Genomic DNA, 20,949 nt, shown 5'->3' on the forward strand with positions numbered 1-20,949 from the left:
GAATTGGTAAGTTCCAGTAGAGCATAATGCTGGTAACTATCTTGAGTTTTAAACAAAGGGGCATCTAATAGCTCAACGCATTTCATGGCTCACTTACACTCTTTAGGAGCAGATGCAGGACAGGTGTCTATAAAAATGTTAAAAATGAAACATTCAATTGGGTATGTCTATAAGAGGAGGGAAAGGAAGATGCAAGGGTGGATCCCCCACTCATACCTACAGACCAACTATGAGTCTGGGCACAGGCGTGGAAAGCTGGAGGCCAGCTGGGAGAGGTTAATGGCCCTCCCAGCTGGCCTCCAGCTTTCCATGCCTATATGTCTTACAGACATACCCAATTGAATATTTTATTTTTAATTTACAACAAATTTATTTAAACCATGAGGCTTTACTTCTGGCTGGATTAAGATTTAGGTGTAGAGGCTCTCAGTGATGAAAGTCTAGGCCTTTTGGCAATCTGCTGCTGGCGCTTCTCCTGGGCTTCCTTTGTTCTCTTAGCAAGGAGCTTGGCATACTCCGATGCTTCCTCCTAATTCTTCTGAGTGGGCTGCTTCTTCAGAGCAATACATCTGCGCTTGTGTTGAAGAAATCTAGGTGTTAAAAGGTGCTGGATCTTGGGGGGCCTTAGTCCTGGCCTTCCTTAGCAAGAGGCTTTCTCACCACATATTGGCGCACGTCATCTTCTTTGGACAGTTTGAAGAGCTTGCGGATTCTGCTTGCCCTTTAAGGACCCAAACAATGTGAAACAGTGTTGTCTGTGAGGCCAGGGGTGTCCTTCTCACCTTTCCCGACAGTCACCAAGTTAAACACACTTAAGTCGGCATCTACAATACAGCCACGCACAGACTCCTCCTGGGGCTGAAACAGGAGTGACCCTTGGTCAACAGCAGACGAACACGACTGTGGGTGCTGTTATAGCTACTGGTCTCCGAGCGGCACCCCTGACCATGACATTATGTGAGTTAGGTACCTCGGACTGTAAGTTCTTTGAGGGCAGGGTCAACAGCAGACGAACACGGCTGTGGGTGCTGCTATAGCTACTGGTCTCCGAGCGGCACCCCTGACCATGACATTATGTGAGTTAGGGACCTCGGACTGTAAGTTCTTTGAGGGCAGGGTCAACAGCAGACGAACACGGCTGTGGGTGCTGCTATAGCTACTGGTCTCCGAGCGGCACCCCTGACCATGACATTATGTGAGTTAGGTACCTCGGACTGTAAGTTCTTTGAGGGCAGGGTCAACAGCAGACGAACACGGCTGTGGGTGCTGCTATAGCTACTGGTCTCCGAGCGGCACCCCTGACCATGACATTATGTGAGTTAGGGACCTCGGACTGTAAGTTCTTTGAGGGCAGGGTCAACAGCAGACGAACACGGCTGTGGGTGCTGCTATAGCTACTGGTCTCCGAGCGGCACCCCTGACCATGACATTATGTGAGTTAGGGACCTCGGACTGTAAGTTCTTTGAGGGCAGGGTCAACAGCAGATGAACACGGCTGTGGGTGCTGCTATAGCTACTGGTCTCCGAGCGGCACCCCTGACCATGACATTATGTGAGTTAGGTACCTCGGACTGTAAGTTCTTTGAGGGCAGGGTCAACAGCAGACGAACACGGCTGTGGGTGCTGCTATAGCTACTGGTCTCCGAGCGGCACCCCTGACCATGACATTATGTGAGTTAGGGACCTCGGACTGTAAGTTCTTTGAGGGCAGGGTCAACAGCAGACGAACACGGCTGTGGGTGCTGCTATAGCTACTGGTCTCCGAGCGGCACCCCTGACCATGACATTATGTGAGTTAGGGACCTCGGACTGTAAGTTCTTTGAGGGCAGGGTCAACAGCAGACGAACACGGCTGTGGGTGCTGCTATAGCTACTGGTCGCCGAGCGGGACCCCTGACCATGACATTATGTGAGTTAGGGACCTTCGGACTGTAAGTTCTTTGAGGGCAGGGACAACAGCAGACGAACACAGCTGTGAGTGCTGCTATAGCTACTGGTCTCCGAGCGGGACCCCTGACCATCACATTATGTGAGTTAAGGACCTCGGACTGTAAGTTCTTTGAGGGCAGGGTCAACAGCAGACAAACACGGCTGTGGGTGCTGCTATAGCTACTGGTCTCCGAGCGGGACCCCTGACCATCACATTATGTGAGTTAAGGACCTCGGACTGTAAGTTCTTTGAGGGCAGGGTCAACAGCAGACAAACACGGCTGTGGGTGCTGCTATAGCTACTGGTCTCCGAGCGGCACCCCTGACCATGACATTATGTGAGTTAGGGACCTTCGGACTGTAAGTTCTTTGAGGGCAGGGACAACAGCAGACGAACACGGCTGTGGGTGCTTCTATAGCTACTGGTCTCCGAGCGGCACCCCTGACCATGACATTATGTGAGTTAGGGACCTCGGACTGTAAGTTCTTTGAGGACAGGGGCCGATGTAGACATCCAACGTCAATTGTTAGCACCATATAAATACCTAAAATAAACATGGAATGCTTCCATATAAAATGCATGGATTGTAGAGACGGGGGAAACATGAGGACAAGACAAATCTGAAGACAGCTTTCCACCTACACATTCAATATTTGCTCATCAAATTGCCACCTAGCTGAAATATAAAATGTCACAGGAAAGCTACATTCCTAATATCACATAATCATGGTGCTCAAAAGACAGTTTTTATGTCTCTGAGTCGGCAAGAACGGAAACACAAAAACACGAGCTTCAATGTACTCTTTAAAAAAAAAAAAAAAAATACAAACTTAATTCAATGGAATTTTACTACGAAGCCAGCTACTGTTTGCTGTCGCCAAAAATGTTCCTGTTTTGGTAGGCAAAGCCAACAGTAGCAATACACCAGGTAATATAATAAAGTCCCTAAAGCATGCAAGTTATCATTTCCCCCCCCCCAAAAAAATCACCTTTGGAAATATTCAAATTATTCGAATTAACGAAAACCCATTTAACAAAATTTTCTGAAAATTCCTAAATTCCTAAATCTTGTACATTCGGAAATGTGAAAATTAAAAAATCTGAAAATAAGACTAAAAATACGAAAATTCAAGAGAACGAAAACCCCAAAAATAGAATGACAATCCCAAAATTAGAAAACCCCGAAAATTAAAAAATCCAAAATAATAACTAACTAACTAATAATAACTATTACTAACTATTAAATTATAGGTATTGTAATTTCCTTTCAAATTTGGCTGTTAGTGAATGTAGCAAATACAAATTTATCCGAAGTTACAAATTATCCGAATTAACAAATGCTGCATCTAAACAAATGGAACGTAATGAATTAATAATAATAAAAATGTTTTATTATTATTAATATTATTATTTATTCATTCCATTCATTTAGATGCGGCATTAATTAGTTTGGATAATTTGTAACTTCAGATGAATTTGTATTTGTTACATTCATAAACAGCCAAATTTGAAAGGAAATTCCAATTCATATAATTTAATAGTTAGTTATTTTGTTAGTTATTATTTTGGATTTTTGAATTTCCCATTTTCAGATTTTCGAATTTATAAATTATTTTTAATTTCCAAATTTACAGATTTCCAAATTTCCAAATTTTTGATTTTACGAATACTGCATCTAAACAAATGGAACACAACAAATTCAAATTTTTCTAAAGTTTTGAATTTATTCAAAATAATGAATTTAGATCATAATAAATGATCCAAAAAAAAACAAACAAACAAAAAGAAAATGAATGAAACGAAAACTAACACTTTTTTTGGCAGTGCAAATGTCTAGCAGAATTCCCGCCAGTCATAAGCATGCACACGGATGTGCCAGATGTACCTGGGCACACCCTAAGCATCTCTCTCCTCTCCTCTCCCATCAGCTACTGCGGTCAAACAGAAAGATCGGATTCAGGATGGAGAGGAGGGGGGTGTATGGCGATAAATATGTCCTATTTACTGGCCCCTTCTTTCCTGAATGAACACAGTGAGTAACCAGTATTGATGGCTCCTGTGTCCATTCATACCTGAAGCATAGTAAACTATGTTTATTATGCTTTAGTTTGTGAATGACTGACCCATGCAGCTGCGGCTACAGAGAAAGGGACGTGAAGGTGACAAGGATTTCTTTTGTTTTGTTTATTTATTTAGGTAATAATTTAATTTTGCTACATTTGTCATGCAAGAATTAATAATTTTCAGAATTTGTTTTCAGAAAATGGGGGCCGGCCCATGGTTGAGTCTGAGCCATCCGGAAGGGTGCTCCTGGTGAGGATGGGTGCTGCATTGGGTCTGGCCAGAGGGTTGGGTCCCCCCTTCTGGCCTAGATTGGGGTGGTTCTAGCTCCGGGCAGTTTTTCGGGAGAGAACGCTTGCCCGCCTATAGCCCCGGGGCGGAGCGGTTAGTATTTCCCGAATGTAATTAGGGGGGAGTGATGGGAGCGGGGGTTCAGCTTGTTGAGGGGCAGGCTCTCCTCTGGCTTCCTGAACTTCAGATCTTCCTGCCTGGGGTGGGGGCTGCTGTGGTCTGGGTCGTCGGTCAGGGTTGGTACTGAAAGCCTATGGTGTATGTGCCCCTGGAGTGGCAGTCCAGGGGTGCCAGAAGATCACTGTGAGGGTCACTTTGGTTTATGGCACCACGGTCACTGCACCATATACACGCTTTTTTTTAGCATCTGCCTCCTGAGCCGGGCCTTTTGTTTGGGACCGGAGGAATTTTTTATTCTTGGCCGGGGGGCCTGGCCATTGTATTGCACAATGGCCACCTTTTCGCTCTCCTCTACTTCCTTCTCCCCCACTTTCTTTTTATGCATTTCCTTTGTGTGTCACGTTTTTGTATTTTGTTTGTTGTACATGGTTTGTTGCACTGTGTGACTGGTAGGGTGCAGGTCCTCGGGCCTGCCCTGAACATCTTGGGAGGGGGTGGACATGGCCTTTTGGCCTCTCTCATGGGGTCTCCCTTTGGTGGAGCCCCACCAAGTACTTTGGCGGGTCTGTTTCGGCAGACCCTCCAGAGAAAGGGGTCCATCTGGTTTCGGCCAGATGGACCAAGTGTAAGTACCCTTGTCCCCGTCAGGAGCCTAATACCCCGGGGGAATCAGGCAGAGCCCTCTGATTTTAGAGGGCCTGTGTACCCGTTGCACTTTTTTGTGTCACCTCCTTATGTGTGTGCAAATTTTTTTGGCACCGGGTGAAGTTTTTGAGTGTGTTTCACATGCCATGGGCTTTAAAAAAAAAAAAAAGTAGCATCCCGGAGTTTAGGAAGGGTTGCTCCTCACAAATTTACTTGCCAGGAGTATCCTGGTTGATTATAGAGATCTATTGATTTCTCCCTAAGTTTGGCCTCATTGGACTTTTCCCTTTCTACCACTAGGTGGCCGGGTACTTGGTGGTACTAGATATGAGAAGGGCAACGCAAGGTCAAGTTACGGGTATATGGGGTATCTCAGCCAATGGTTTTCTTGAATTCCTTGGCCTGCTGGGAGAGCCTATATAATTGGGTGGAGTCAGGTGATCTGTGTTCTGTGCCACCTGGACTGCTGTCTGGGTGGACGTGTGTCATATTGCCCGGGCTGCTAGGCCAGAGATTGGGCCTATCCCGGGGGCACCTGGCTGCTAGGCTGTGCGAGGGCCTATAAAGAAGCAGGAGAGCAGCACTGATGGGCAGCACTGATCAGAGGAACTGGCAGGCATCACTGATGGGCACTCATTGGTGCCACTGATAGGTGGCACTGGAGGGCACGTATAGGTGACACTGATGGGCAGCACTGATCAGAGGCGCTGGCAGGCATCACTGATGAGCACTCATAGGTGGTACTGATAGGGGGCACTGGAGGGTACTCATAGATGGCATTGATAGGCAGCACTGATCAGAGGTGCTGGCAGGCATCACTGATGGGCACTCATAGGTGGCACTGATAGGTGGCACTGGAGGGCACATATAGGCGGCACTGATGGGCAGCACTGCTCAGAGGCGCTGGTAGGCATCACTGATGGGCACAGAGTGCCATCCCTAATGGGCAATGATTGTCATCCCTGGTGGGCTCTATTGGGCTTACCTGGTGGTCATGGGTGGGCATCCGTGCTGAACATGGGTGGACATCCCTGGTGGGGTGGCCATGGGTGGGCATGGGTGGGCATCCCTGGTAGTCCTGGGTGGGCATCCTCGGGAGGGGGGTTCTGCACAAATAATCAATCAGTGCAGACCCCCCACTGTGAGGAGAGCCGCTGATCAGCTCTCCTCTACCCGCGTCTGTCAGCGCGAGTAGAGGAAAAGCCGATACACGGCTCTTCCTGTTTACGACATGATCAGCTGTGATTGGACACGGCTGTTCATGTGGTAGAGAGTCTCCGTCATAGGCTCTTTACCAAAATCAGAGATGTGGTGTGTCAGACTGACACCACACCACCACTCGCCGTGCTTTGTCCCCCCCCCCCCCCCCCCCCCGCGGGTGCACGATCACGGCTAATCCTGCTGGACATCATATGACGCCCGGTCAGGATAACTGAACCACTTCCCGGCCGTCATTCTGCTATAGGACGGGCGGGAAGTGGTTAAAGTGTATTTAAAAAAAAATGCTATTTGAAAAATCGATGCACAAATGTCATGTGACATAAAAATATGCAACACCCACCATTTTATTCTCTAGGGCCTCTGATTCAAATATATATATATAATGTTTGGCGGTACTAAGTAGTTTTCTAGCAAAAAAAATATGATTTTTACACGTAGGAGAGGAATTTCAGAGTTTGCACGGACTGGAACTGGTTAAAAAGCCATTCTTGAGCAGCAGCCAAGTGACTTTGCCTGGGATGAGAAGACGTCATCAGTCTGCTGCAGGCAAAAGGAAGCATTTCCCCAGTCTCCCCTCCCCCAGTGATCGATGAGGCTGAGATGATACATCAGTCTGATGCAGACAGGAAGAAGCCTTTCCCCAGCCCCCCTCCCTAAGTGATTTATAAGGCTAAGATGATGCATCAGTCTGCTGCAGACAGGAGGAAGCATTTCCTCAGCCTCTCCTCTTCCAGTGACTGCCTCGGCTGAGGTTATGACATTAGTCTACTGCAGGCAGGAGGAAGAATTTCCTCAGTCTCCCCTCCCCTGGGTGACTGCTAAGGCTGAGATGATGCCATCAGTCTGCTGAAGGTAGTAGGAAGCATTTCCTCAGTCTCCTCTCCCCCTGGGTGACTGCCTAGGCTGAGATGATGCCATCAGTCTGCTGCAGGTAGTAGGAAGCATTTCCTCAGTCTCCTCTCCCCCTGGGTGGCTGCTAAGGCTGAGATGATGCCATCAGTCTGCTGAAGGTAGTAGGAAGCATTTCCTCAGTCTCCCCTCCCCTGGGTGACTGCCTAGGCTGAGATGATGCCATCAGTCTGCTGCAGGTAGTAGGAAGCATTTCCTCAGTCTCCTCTCCCCCTGGGTGACTGCCTAGGCTGAGATGATGCCATCAGTCTGCTGCAGGTAGTAGGAAGCATTTCCTCAGTCTCCCCTCCCCTGGGTGACTGCCTAGGCTGAGATGATGCCATCAGTCTGCTGCAGGTAGTAGGAAGCATTTTCTCAGTCTCCTCTCCCCCAGGGTGACTGCTAAGGCTGAGATGATACCATCAGTCTGCTGCAGGTAGTAGGAAGCATTTCCTCAGTCTCCCCTCCCCTGGGTGACTGCCTAGGCTGAGATGATACCATCAGTCTGCTGCAGGTAGTAGGAAGCGTCTAGAGATCAGACTGCAACATTGTAACTTTGTAACAAATGACAATTGGAGAGGCTGCAACAGGGGGCTGATCTGTGTCAGATATTTGTGAACACAGCCAAGAACTGCCCAGAAACCCAGATGCACATGATTGCATAATCTCTGAGCCAACAGGAAGTAGATGGCGATCCTAGATGATGCCTAAACAAAGATGGTGCTGTCCTTCTGGGGAGTAAAGCAGGTGAAGTATTGCGATCTTTGTAATAAACACCTGGCAGATTTTATTGTTACACTTCTGAAAAAAACCTCTCCGGGCTTTCAAGACCCGAACACCGAAGAATGTTTTCAGGAGGACTCATTGTTTCCACGCGTTGTGGTTTCAGTTTTTTTGCCAGTCACATTAATCGCCGTAAATCCGGAGGTCTGTCGCCGGTAATTTCATGGCTCACCCGCCAGGCCCAGCACCGGCCCGTCAGCCTTCGGCTCGACAAAGTAATGACCTGTATAGAATCCACGGGGATTTGAAGACCCCAATTAATCATGATTAATGCACAGAGCGGCTCCAGGGCTGGAAACATGTGAGTCACTAGAATTAATGGCAGACAAAAAAACGCCAAACGCCTCCCCGATGAGTCGCCGGAGAACTGACCAATGCTGAGTCTAATAAGATGTTGCCACGCGCTCTTCAATCACGATTTACCTCTAATAACCGGGACTGTCACCGGGAATTACTGACTTCCGCCGTGACCTTATACAGACGCACGGTGCGCAGGAGGACGCCGGCGGGCGGGAGGAGAACCTTCGTCTTTGGAAAGTGATGAACAAAATGAAATATATTTAAATCCGATCCCTTCCATGTTATGTTATTTGTGGTCATTCATGGGCGGTCCGAGGCAGGATTCATTTCCAGATTGCCCCAGCCGGTGTCAGGGGTGCTGATGTAAGGGGGGACTCTGATGGAGACCCTAATGTAAGGGGGACTTTGATAGGGACCCTGATGTAAGGGGGGGGCTTTAATGGGGGCCCTTATGTAAAGAAAGACTTTAATGGGGATCCTGATGTAACGGGGGACTTTGATGGGGACCCTGGTGTAACGAGGGACTTTGATGGGGACCCTGATGTAAGGGGGGACTTTGATGGGGACCCAAATGTAAAGGGGAATTTGATGGGGATCCTGATGTAAGGGGGGACTTTGATGGGGGCCCTTATGTAAAGAAAGACTTTAATGGGGATCCTGATGTAACGGGGGACTTTGATGGGGACCCTGATGTAACGAGGGACTTTGATGGGGACCCTGATGTAAGGTGGGACGTTGATGGGGACCCTGATGTAAGGGGGGACTTTGATGGGGACACTAATATAAGGGGGAACTTTGATGGGGACCCTAATGTAAGGGGGGACTTTGATGGGGACCCTAATGTAAGGGGGGACTTTGATGAGGACCCTGATGCAAGGGGGGGCTTTGATGGGGATCTTGATGTAAAACGGGACTCTGATGGGGGATCCTGATGCAAGGGGGGCCTTTGATGAGAACCTTGATGTAAGGGGGGAATTTGATGGGAACCCTGATGTAAGGGGGACTCTAAATGGGACCCTGATGTAAGTGGGGGCTTTGATGGGGACCCGGGTGTAAGAGGGGACTCTGAAGGGAATCCTGATGTAAGGGAGGAATTTGATGAGGACTCTGATGTAAGGGAGACTCTGATTGGGGCCTTGATGTATTGGGGGACTTTGATGGGGATCCTGATGTAAGGGGGGACTTTGATGGGTACCCTAATGTAAGGTGGGACTTTGATGGGGACCCTGATTTAAGGGGGGACTTTGATGGGGATCTTGATGTAAGGGGGGACTTTGATGGGGACCTGGATGTAAAAGGGTACACTGATGGGGATCCTGATGTAAGGGGGGACTTTGATGAGGACCTTGATGTAAAGGAGGAATTTGATGAGGACCTTGATGTGGGGGGGGGGGGGGACTCTGATGGAGACCGTGATGTAAGGGGGGACTTTGATGGGGACCCTGATGTAAGGGGGACTTTGACGGGGACCCTTATGTAAGGGGGGATTTTGATTGGGACCCTGATGTAAGGGGGACTCTGATTAGGACCTTGATGTAAGGGGGACTCTGACTGGGAACCTGATGTAAGGGGGGACTTTGATGGGACTCTGATGTAAGGGGGGATTTTGATTGGGACCCTGATGTAAGGGGGACTCTGATGTGGACCCTGATGTAAGGGGGACTCTGATTGGGGCCTTGATGTATTGGGGGACTTTGATGGGGATCCTGATGTAAGGGGGGACTTTGATGGGGACCCTAATGTAAGGTGGGATTTTGATGGGGACCCTGATGTAAGGGGGGGACTTTGATGAGGATCTTGATGTAAGGGGGGACTTTGATGGGGACCTGGATGTAAGAGGGTACACTGATGGGGATCCTGATGTAAGGGGGGACTTTGATGAGGACCTTGATGTAAGGGAGGAATTTGATGGGGACCCTGATGTGGGGGGGGGGGCTCTGATGGGGACCTTGATGTAAGGGGAACTTTTACGGGGACCCTGATGCAAGAGGGGCTTTGATAGGGATCTTGATGTACGGAGGAACTATGATGGGTAGCCTCATGTTATATGGGGGGACTTTGATGGGAATCCTGATGTAAGCGGGGCTCTGATGGGGATCTTGATGTAAGGGGACTCTGATGGGAATCCTGATGTACAGGGGGACTTTGATGGGGACCCTGATGCATGGGGGGGGTCTCTGATGGGGATCCTGATGTAAGGGGGGACTTTGATGGGGATCCTGAAGTAAGGGGGGATTTTGATTGGTATACTGATGTAAGGGGGAACATTGATGGGGATCCTGAGGTATGGGGACACTCTGATGGGGATCCTGATGTACGGAGGGACTTTGATGGGGACCCTGATGCATGAGAGAGTCTCTGATGGGGATCCTGATGTACGGAGGAACTTTGATGGGGATCTCGATGTAAAGGTGGACTTTGATGGGGATCCTGATGTACGGGGGGACTTTTATGGGGACCCAGATGCATGGGGGAGTTTCTGATGGGGATCCTGATGTAAGGGGGGACTTTGATGGGGATCCTGATGTATGGGGGAACTCTGATGGGGACCTGATGTACGGGGGACTTTGATGTGGACCCTCATGCATGAGAGAGTCTCTGATGGGGATCCTGATGTACGGGGGAACTCTTATGGGGATCCTGATGTACGGGAGGACTTTGATGGGGACCCTGATGTACGGGGGAACTCTGATGGGGATCCTGATGTACGGGAGGACTTTGATGGGGACCCATATGCATGGGGGAGTCTCTAATGGGGATCCTGATGTAAGGGGAGACTTTAATGGGGACCCCGACGTAAGGGGAGACTTTAATGGGGACCTAGATGTAAGGGTGGACTTTGACGGGGATCCTAATGTACGGGTGGACTTTGATGGGTATACTGATGTAAGGGGAGACTTTAATGGGGACCCCGATGTAAGGGGAGACTTTAATGGGGACCCCGATGTAAGGGTGGACTTTGATGGGGATCCTGATGTACAGGTGGACTTTGATGGGTATACTGATGTAAGGGGGGACTTTGATGGGTATACCGATGTAAGGGGGGACATTGATGGGTATACTGATGTAAAAGGGGACTCTGATGGGGATTTTTCTTTTGGCCTGTGAACATTTTTAAAATATATGATGTTGCCTGGATAGGCTTGGAGCCCCCTACTCTAAGGCAGTGCACATGTGACACCACAACCGCATTCACTCATTATGGATGCCACTCCGATACACTCAGGGAACACACATGCAGTTTAGAATGCTGCGACATTGCGTAACTCCTGAGGATGTCTTATGTTTTATTGCATTGGCAGCCCTTTATTTTGTCTTAACACAATGACTTTGATAGGGATCCTGATGTAAGGGGGGACTTTGATGGGGACCCTAATGTAAGGTGGGACTTTGATGGGGACCCTGATGTAAGGGGGGGACTTTGATGAGGATCTTGATGTAAGGGGGGACTTTGATGGGGACCTGGATGTAAGAGGGTACACTGATGGGGATCCTGATGTAAGGGGGGACTTTGATGAGGACCTTGATGTAAGGGAGGAATTTGATGGGGACCCTGATGTGGGGGGGGGGCTCTGATGGGGACCTTGATGTAAGGGGAACTTTTACGGGGACCCTGATGCAAGGGGGGCTTTGATAGGGATCTTGATGTACGGAGGAACTATGATGGGTAGCCTCATGTTATATGGGGGGACTTTGATGGGAATCCTGATGTAAGCGGGGCTCTGATGGGGATCTTGATGTAAGGGCACTCTGATGGGAATCCTGATGTACAGGGGGAGTTTGATGGGGACCCTGATGCATGGGGGGGGGGTCTCTGATGGGGATCCTGATGTAAGGGGGGACTTTGATGGGGATCCTGAAGTAAGGGGGGATTTTGATTGGTATACTGATGTAAGGGGGAACATTGATGGGGATCCTGAGGTATGGGGGAACTCTGATGGGGATCCTGATGTACGGAGGGACTTTGATGGGGACCCTGATGCATGAGAGAGTCTCTGATGGGGATCCTGATGTACGGGGGAACTTTGATGGGGATCCCGATGTAAAGGTGGACTTTGATGGGGATCCTGATGTACGGGGGGACTTTTATGGGGACCCAGATGCATGGGGGAGTTTCTGATGGGGATCCTGATGTAAGGGGGGACTTTGATGGGGATCCTGATGTATGGGGAACTCTGATGGGGACCTGATGTACGGGGGACTTTGATGTGGACCCTGATGCATGAGAGAGTCTCTGATGGGGATCCTGATGTACGGGGGAACTCTTATGGGGATCCTGATGTACGGGAGGACTTTGATGGGGACCCTGATGTACGGGGGAACTCTGATGGGGATCCTGATGTACGGGAGGACTTTGATGGGGACCCATATGCATGGGGGAGTCTCTAATGGGGATCCTGATGTAAGGGGAGACTTTAATAGGGACCCCGACGTAAGGGGAGACTTTAATGGGGACCTAGATGTAAGGGTGGACTTTGACGGGGATCCTAATGTACGGGTGGACTTTGATGGGTATACTGATGTAAGGGGAGACTTTAATGGGGACCCCGATGTAAGGGGAGACTTTAATGGGGACCCTGATGTAAGGGTGGACTTTGATGGGGATCCTGATGTACAGGTGGACTTTGATGGGTATACTGATGTAAGGGGGGACTTTGATGGGTATACCGATGTAAGGGGGGACATTGATGGGTATACTGATGTAAAAGGGGACTCTGATGGGGATTTTTCTTTTGGCCTGTGAACATTTTTAAAATATATGATGTTGCCTGGATAGGCTTGGAGCCCCCTACTCTAAGGCAGTGCACATGTGACACCACAACCGCATTCACTCATTATGGATGGCACTCCGATACACTCAGGGAACACACATGCAGTTCAGAATGCTGCGACATTGCGTAACTCCTGAGGATGTCTTATGTTTTATTGCGTTGGCAGCCCTTTATTTTGTCTTAACACAATGCACACTAATGTGCAACATAACGCATGTGGAAACAATGGAAGTGGCCATTCATTTGCTCGCCCGCTGCAAGCAAAGCTTTGATAGAAAACATCATCCTTCATTCATTCAATGTCACAATCCAGAGGACAGCGGTAAAGCGGCGGGACGGTGGAACATTCATCACCTCGCCCTTATGCTGTTTATTTGTAGCTGGAAATTACAAAATATTTTTCCATTTCATCGCCAGACAAGCTGTTCTCTGGGAGCAAAACTGCTGATTAAAATTAACATGATTTAATAGATGTACGCGGATTTTTCCAAAGCCCTTCCCGAGGCTCTGCAAAATCTGCGGGCGAGGTACCGAGAAGAAGATGACGTTTATTTACGAGGGATTGCATTATGAATACGTGTATAGAAGGCACGATAACAGCCTGTTCTAATGGCTTCCATTCAGCTTCCGCAGAATGTTCTCCCTAGAATCGCCATTCACCGCGTCTCCATTTAATGTATAGAGTGCCGGCGTACTCTTCAGCTCTTTACAGAGTACACAGAGCCATTTACGATGCTGGTTGACCCTGAAGGTGCTTACAAACGAATGTTCCTGCCAAAGTCATACACAATATAAACAAAAACAACCTGAATAGACCGGGACTAAAGCGGCCATTGCACCTCCGTTTATTCAAAGTCCTCCCTTTTCCTAAAACACTGGAAAAGAGTGCAAAATAAAAACCCACTAGGGGGGAAATTGTCATGGCATCCACTAGCAAATGGTAAAGGGGTCGCTCATGGCTTGGAACCAGGGCTGCCTTTAACGCGGGCAATAGGGGCAGCTGTCCTGGACCCAGTCATTGTTGGGGGGCCAAAGGCAGCTACTCCTTGAGCCCGTGCCGGAGCCCTTGCCAGTGGCGGAACTACTTTCAAAAGCTGAGCCCTGGTGTTCTGCCACTGTGTGTGTGTTGGGCTGCTGCCTGACCATAGTGCACTCAAGTCACTGCCACACAGCGCCGCTCCCCTGGCAAGTGACATGGGGGGTCACTCAAGGCTCGGAATCAGGGCCGTCTTTAACGCAGGGCAAAAGGGGCAGTCACCCTGAACCCAGTCATTGTTGTGGGGTCAAAAGCAGCTACTCCTTGAGCCCATTCCATTGGTGGAGCTACTTTCGAAAGCTGATGTCCTGGTTAGAGATGGCCTTGCGGTTCGCCTAGCGGTTTGTTCGTGGCGAATTTTGCGTGTTCGCGATTCGCCAAACCGGCGGACTTCTGGCGCTGTTCGCCCGGCGGACATATGCGTTTACATTGTGAAAGAACTTTGACCCATGATGACACATCCATCATGGGGTACAGGACAGCCAATTGAGACATTTCAGCACACGGACAATTGGACATTCCCCCTACCTTATAAATAGACCTGATCTGGCGGCCATTTTACATTCTGTCTTTTGTCAGTGTAGGGAGAGGTTGCTGTGTGGAGCAGGGACAGACTGTAGTGACACAAATCGCTAGCTATTAGGTCCACAAAAGTCCTTTTAAGGACTGGTATAGGTGTACTGTATATAGGGTTCTGGTGCACTGCTGCTGTGCTGGTGATTGTTGAGTGCACTGCTGACCGATTCTGCAGCTGTCTTTTGTCAGTGTAGGGAGAGGACGCTGTGTGCAGCAGGGACAGTCAGTTTAATCACTAGCTATTACTATTAGGTCCACAAAGGTCCTTTTAAGGACTGGTATAGGTGTACAGTATATAGGGTGCTGGTGATTGCTGAGTGCACTGCTGCCCGATTCTGCAGCTGTCTTTTGTCAGTGCAGGGACTGAGGGACAGTCTGCAAATCACTAGCTACTAGGTCCACAAAGGTCCTTTTAAGGACTGGTATAGGTGTACAATATATAGGGTTGTGGTGCACTGCTGCTGACTGCTGTGCTGCTGATTGCTGCCCGATTCTGCAGCTGTCTTTTATCAGTGTAGGGACTGAGGGACAGCCTGCAAATCACTAGCTACTAGGTCCACAAAGGTCCTTTTAAGGACTGGTATAGGTGTACAGTATATAGGGTTGTACACATATAATCTACTTTCTTTCAAATATAGAAAGAATATTATACTTGACTGCTGCCCAATTCTGCAGCTGTCTTTTATCAGTGTAGGGACTGAGGGACAGTCTCTATCATGGTGCTGGTGTCAGTGCTCTCTATCACTGTGCTGGTGTCAGTGCTCTCTATCACGGTGCGGGTGATCATCTCCTGCACCATCTTCATAGCCTGCCCTGACCTTTCCTCTCCTCCATGGCCTTCATGCGCTCCTGGATTGTCTAAATTTCACAGATAAAAAAAGAATGCTTGTTGTTGTCGATCTCAGATTCACTTCATACTTTTGTTATGTCAGTGCCCATATGGTGGGACTATGTGTGCACAGCTAGTAAGTATTTTGTGGCTGAAAATATGACCTGTAGGTTTTTAAGGTTCGCCTGTCATTTAAGTCAATGGGGGCCGCCGCAAACTTTGCGGTTCGCAAACGTTTCGCGAAACGTCCCATCGGAAGTTCGTCCATCACTAGTCCTGGTGTTCTGGCACTGTGTGTGGGGGGGAGTGCTGGGCTTCTGCCTGAACAAAGTACACTCAAGTCACTGCCACACAGTTCCGCTCCCCTGGTAAGTGTCATAGGGATTACTCAAGGCTTGGAACCAGGGCTGTCTTTAACACAGGGCAAAAGGGGCAGCTGCCCAGTCATTGTTGTGGGGCCTGAAGCAGCTGCCCCTTAAGTCCATGGCAGTATCAGAACTATCAGGGTCACAAGCTGAGCCCTGGTGTTCTGCCACTGTGAGGGGTGGGAGCTGCTACTTGAACATAGTGCACTCAAGTCACTGCCGCACAGCGCCGCTGCCTTGGCAAGTGACATGGGGATCACTCAAGGCTTGGAACCAGGGATTTCTTTAATGCAGGGCAAAAGGGGCAGCTGTCCCGGACCCAATCATTGTTGTGGGGTCACTGTGGAGGGGGTGCGGCTCTAACTGAACTCACCCCCCAACATGGCCACTCATCCCATCCCCCCCAGCACTGCCACTGATCCCATCAACCCCCAGCACTGTGAATCGTACACCCCCAGCACTGCCACTGAACACACCCTTTCCATCCCAGCCCAAGTTTTGACTTGAAGGCCTGACACATTTACCAATACCCAGCATGGTCGTGCCCGATATACGCCATGTGCGATAGATCTTGGCACTCTCTGGCCTTTATAAGAAGGACAGATGCTCACAGACTTTGCTGACTGGTCATCAGCTTTTTCTGTATCTGATTCCTGTTGCTGAACCCAGCTTTTTACTGACCCGATCCTGGATTCCGTTTGTTCTTCTACCCATCAGTTCCTGACCTCGGCTTTGTTCCTGACCACGCTTTCTGTACCTCGTTGCCCAACTGTTACTGACATTGACTTCCTCTGTGACCTCACTCTCTTCTCCATCTTGCCTTCATACTGCTTCCGAGTGCCTGCTTTGGCAGGCAAGAGAGTAATCAGGTCCAAAGGGAGGTCATAGGGAGGCAAGAGAGTAGTCAGTGGCAGGCAAGAGAGTAGTTAGTTCCAGGCAGAGATGATGGGCAGGTAGCAGGCAAGAGAGTGGACAGGACAATCTGATTCAGCAACAAGCAGGACATTCAGGAACTAAAATAGCTCACAGCTGGTCTTCACCAGAGCTGCTGATGATAGAGATGGACCAGAATCTCTAATAGTCCCAGTTTTCTTCACTGAAAGCTGTCACCAGATCAAGTCTCTCAGAATTGCCCTATTATGGGGGTAGCAGGAACAGAAAGGCTTCAGTAGGGAAACTACTGTATATACAAAATGTTAGGCGGAAGAGTAGTCAGGTCCAAGCAGAAGTCCTGGACAGGTGGCAGGGAAGAGAGTAGTCAGGTCCAGGCCGAGGTTATGGGCAGACAAGAGATTGCTGCTTTCACGTAAACTCTGTCTGGACCCAACTGACAAGAGAGTGGTCAGGACAATACGAGTCAGCAAAAATCAGAGCACTCAGGAACTTTATTAGCTCACAGCTGGTCTTCACCAGCGCTCCTTATAGTGAAGATAGACTGGAAACCCTAGTAGTCCCCATTTTTTTCACTGCAAGCTGTCACCAGGATAAGGCCCTCAGAATTGATTTACCATGGGGGTAACTGCAAAAGAAAGGTTACAGTATGGAGAATATATACAAAATGCTAAGCATAAGAGTAGTCGGGTTCAGGCAGAGATTGTGGGCAGGAGACAGGCAAGAGAGTAAAGTCCAGGCAGAAGTTGTGGGCAGGCAAGAGAGTACTCAGGGGCAGGCAATGGAGTGGTTAGCTTCCAGCAATGATCGTGGGCATTCAACAGGCAAGACAATAGTTAGGACAATCTGGGTCAGTAACAAGAAGGGCACCCAGGAACTATAAAGGCACAGCTGGACTTCACCCACGCTTCTGAGGGTGGAAATGTACCAGAAATCCTAGTGGTCCCAGTTTTATTCACTGCAAGCCTGCTCTGTGCAAAAAAAAAGTATACTTACCTGCTCTGTATACTTACTTACCTACTCTGTGCAAAAAAAAGAAGAATCCTCTTCTTTTTGGGTCCCCAGACAGAGGTGCTGGCTATTCCCCCCTCCCGAGTGCAAGAGGCTTACTTTGGGGGCTCTTGAGCAGGCTCGCTCCTGAGCTGTGCTCCTGTGAATAGACATTGTCCATCTGCCCTGCCCACGCTCTCTCCTCATTGGCTCCCTGGCTGTGATTGACAGCAGCAGGAGCCAATGGCTCCTGCTGTTGGGTGAGGCAATGAGGAGAGAGAGACCTGGGAGAGCCACTGCTCTCATGCACATCACTGGATCGAAATGGGGCTTAGGAGGGTATAAGGGAGGGGGGGGCTGAACCAGAGGGTTTTTTAAAGGCACAAGGTTTTTTTTGCCTTCATGCGGTCTATGCATGAAGGTAAAAAAAAATCTGTGTGCAGAGGCCCCCCCCCCCCCAATACTTATCTGAGCCCCCTCTCAATCCAGCGATGTCTATGAGAGCCTTGCTCTCATGGTGGTTAAATTTGATGGGGAAGATGGATGCAGCCAAATACAGGACCATTCTGGATGAAAACCTGTTGGAGTCTGCAAAAGACCTGAAACTGGGACGGAGATTTATCTTCCAACAAGACAATGATCCCAAACATACAGCAAAATCTACAAAGGAATGGTTCACAAATAAACGTATCCAGGTGTTAGAATGGCCAAGTCAAAGTCCAGACCTGAATCCAATCGAGAATCTGTGGAAAGAGCTGAAAACTGCTGTTCACAAACGCTCTCCATCCAACCTCACTGAGCTCCAGCTGTTTTGCAAGGAAGAATGGGCAAGAATTTCAGTCTCTCGATGTGCAAAACTGATAGAGACACCCCAAGCGACTTGCAGCTGTAATCGCAGCAAAAGGTGGCTCTACAAAGTATTAACGCAAGGGGGCCGAATAATTTTGCACGCCCCACTTTTCATTTTTTTATTAGTTAAAAAAGTTTCAAAAATCCAATAGATTTCGTTCCACTTCACAATTGTGTCCCACTTGTTGGTGATTCTTCACAAAAAATAAAAATTTTATATCTTTATGTTTGAAGCCTGAAATGTGGCAAAAGGTTGAAAAGTTCAAGGGGGCCGAATACTTTCGCAAGGCACTGTATATATATATTGATTGGACCCTGGGCAAAAATTTTCTTGCCCCCCCCATTCAATTCTACTTTCCACCTGCTCTGAGACATACAATAAATAGCAGCTAGACTCAAAATCAGTTTACTATATCAGATCAGGCAGCAATTGCGATTGGTTGCCAGCGGTTGCAGCATATCATTACTGCTTACTGACTGGTTGCTAGAGCTTGCATCACACATTTTGGCTCACTGATTAGTTGCTAAAGGTTACAGCAAATTATTTTTGCTTGTTAATTGGTTGCTTGTACAGTAATACTGCTCACTTATAGGTTGCTAGAGGTTACAGTACATCATCTCCTCACTGCAGGGGGGCATGATATTCATATGAATGCTGCCTTTATTTACATTTATTTACATATCAATGCTGACGGCCGCAGCTATTTACTTATGAATGCCGCCTCTATTTACATATGAATGTCTGTTATTTACATGTAAACACAGGGTCTGCAGGTGAGTCATCCCTACACAACAATAAGGCAGAGCTGGCCAGTATTAGTACCATCACTTTACACTCAGATTTTGGGACACAGCACAGGACTAAAACTTCAAGGGACGAGGGAATTTAAACTGGGATAGTTGGCAAGTATGAGGCAGCTGCTTTGGGCCCCACAACAATGACAGGGCCCAGGGCAGCTGCCTCTTTTGCCCTCCCTTAAAGGGGTCAGGTCCAGGGGAAGAGCAGAGAAGTCAGGAACAATCCGGGGTCACAACAGGCAATCAGGTACAGGAAACAGGATCAAAATGTAACAGGAACCTGAAGACAAACCCGCAATTTGTCTGAGCACAAGAGCAACCTTTATAGGCCAGCCCAAGGGTCACGTTGAGCGTGAGACAGCGCGCATGTGCATGCGCCGGAGCGCCGGGCCGCAAGTGCCGCCGAACATGCACGCAAGAACACAGCAGATGCGGCTGGAAGGATTATTCCTCTGACAGCCTGTTCAAAGTCCTCCCCTCCCCCTAACTTCCTCTTACATCATATCCTGTAAAGAGCTTCCTCTGCTTAGCTCATAAACCAGTCAAACCTTTTTTTTTTTTAAATAAGACTTTAGTATCACTTTAAGGTAAAAAAAAAAAAAAAAAAAAAAAAAACTTTTGCCTTTAGAACCACTTTAACGATGGCCTTAAAACCTATCTATGGTCAAACTGTCAACTAATTTATTAATTTGCACATTGTAGTTCAGTTATTTCATTTTCTAGCCTTCTCCTAATAATCAGAACCCCTCTAGAAGTCTGTAAACAACGCAGGTTCCAATATCCTCAGGACAGAAAGCGATCGGAAATCCAAAATGTTAGTTGTCAATGGAATAGCAGATAATGGGGACACCTTTACCGTGACAACCGTGCAAGAGGGGAATTCCATTTCAGGAGATTCCCCCCACTTACTGCTGGCACAGGAAATAAAGGTTCCCAGTGGGATCCAGGCAAAAAAAAAAAACATAATAATAAAATAAAAAGTGTATAATCATTTCTTACTCTGTACAAAACTAAAAAGGGATTTGGCTTTTAATACGCACTTTTAGAACACTTAAATAGGCTAAACTGAAAATATTTTAGCATGAATTTTGCATCAGCTTATTATTTTCAAAAGATAGGAGGTTGGAGGAGGTTAAATTAAATCCTCCACAATGTTTATCTTTAATTTGGCATGGAAAATTAAGGCCAATTATGGGCCTTGGTCTCCTCACCCTCTTTAGATTGAGTTATAAGCAACAGCAATTTCATTAGAAAACGAGGACGGGGATCGGAAAGATTTTTTACATTCTCCCCGTAGAACTGGAGCAGAAAGACTCTTCATATGAGTGTTGAAAAAGACAAAGCGTCATTAAAAAGTACAGAAAGTATGGAGGCACTTTTGTCATATTATGCAGAAATTGTTTTTTTTTTAAGCTTGGTATCAGTGGAGGCCGCTCCATAAAGGGGCGCAGGGGCACCGCATCCATGCGTTCGGCCCACTAATCTACATGCAGGGCACCGGACGCATGGATTCCAATGGCGTTTTTATTTTGGTTTGAAGCACATGATTAGAGCTGGAGGCTCTATTGGCTTAAAAAAAGGGTGGGCTTGGGGCGCAGAGCACT

The 20,949-nt window shown here is 48.2% G+C and overlaps 1 pseudogene; it reads right to left on the reverse strand.

Moving 5' to 3' along the window:
* Window positions 1-388: 388 nt before the first annotated feature.
* Window positions 389-16,632, reverse strand: LOC143925756 (small ribosomal subunit protein eS6 pseudogene; annotated as a pseudogene).
* Window positions 16,633-20,949: the final 4,317 nt, after the last annotated feature.

Source organism: Lithobates pipiens, unplaced genomic scaffold, assembly GCF_037356315.1.
Source record: "Lithobates pipiens isolate NorthernLeopardFrog02 unplaced genomic scaffold, aLitPip1_a1.2 Scaffold_22, whole genome shotgun sequence".
In the NCBI taxonomy this organism is placed as follows: domain Eukaryota; kingdom Metazoa; phylum Chordata; class Amphibia; order Anura; family Ranidae; genus Lithobates; species Lithobates pipiens.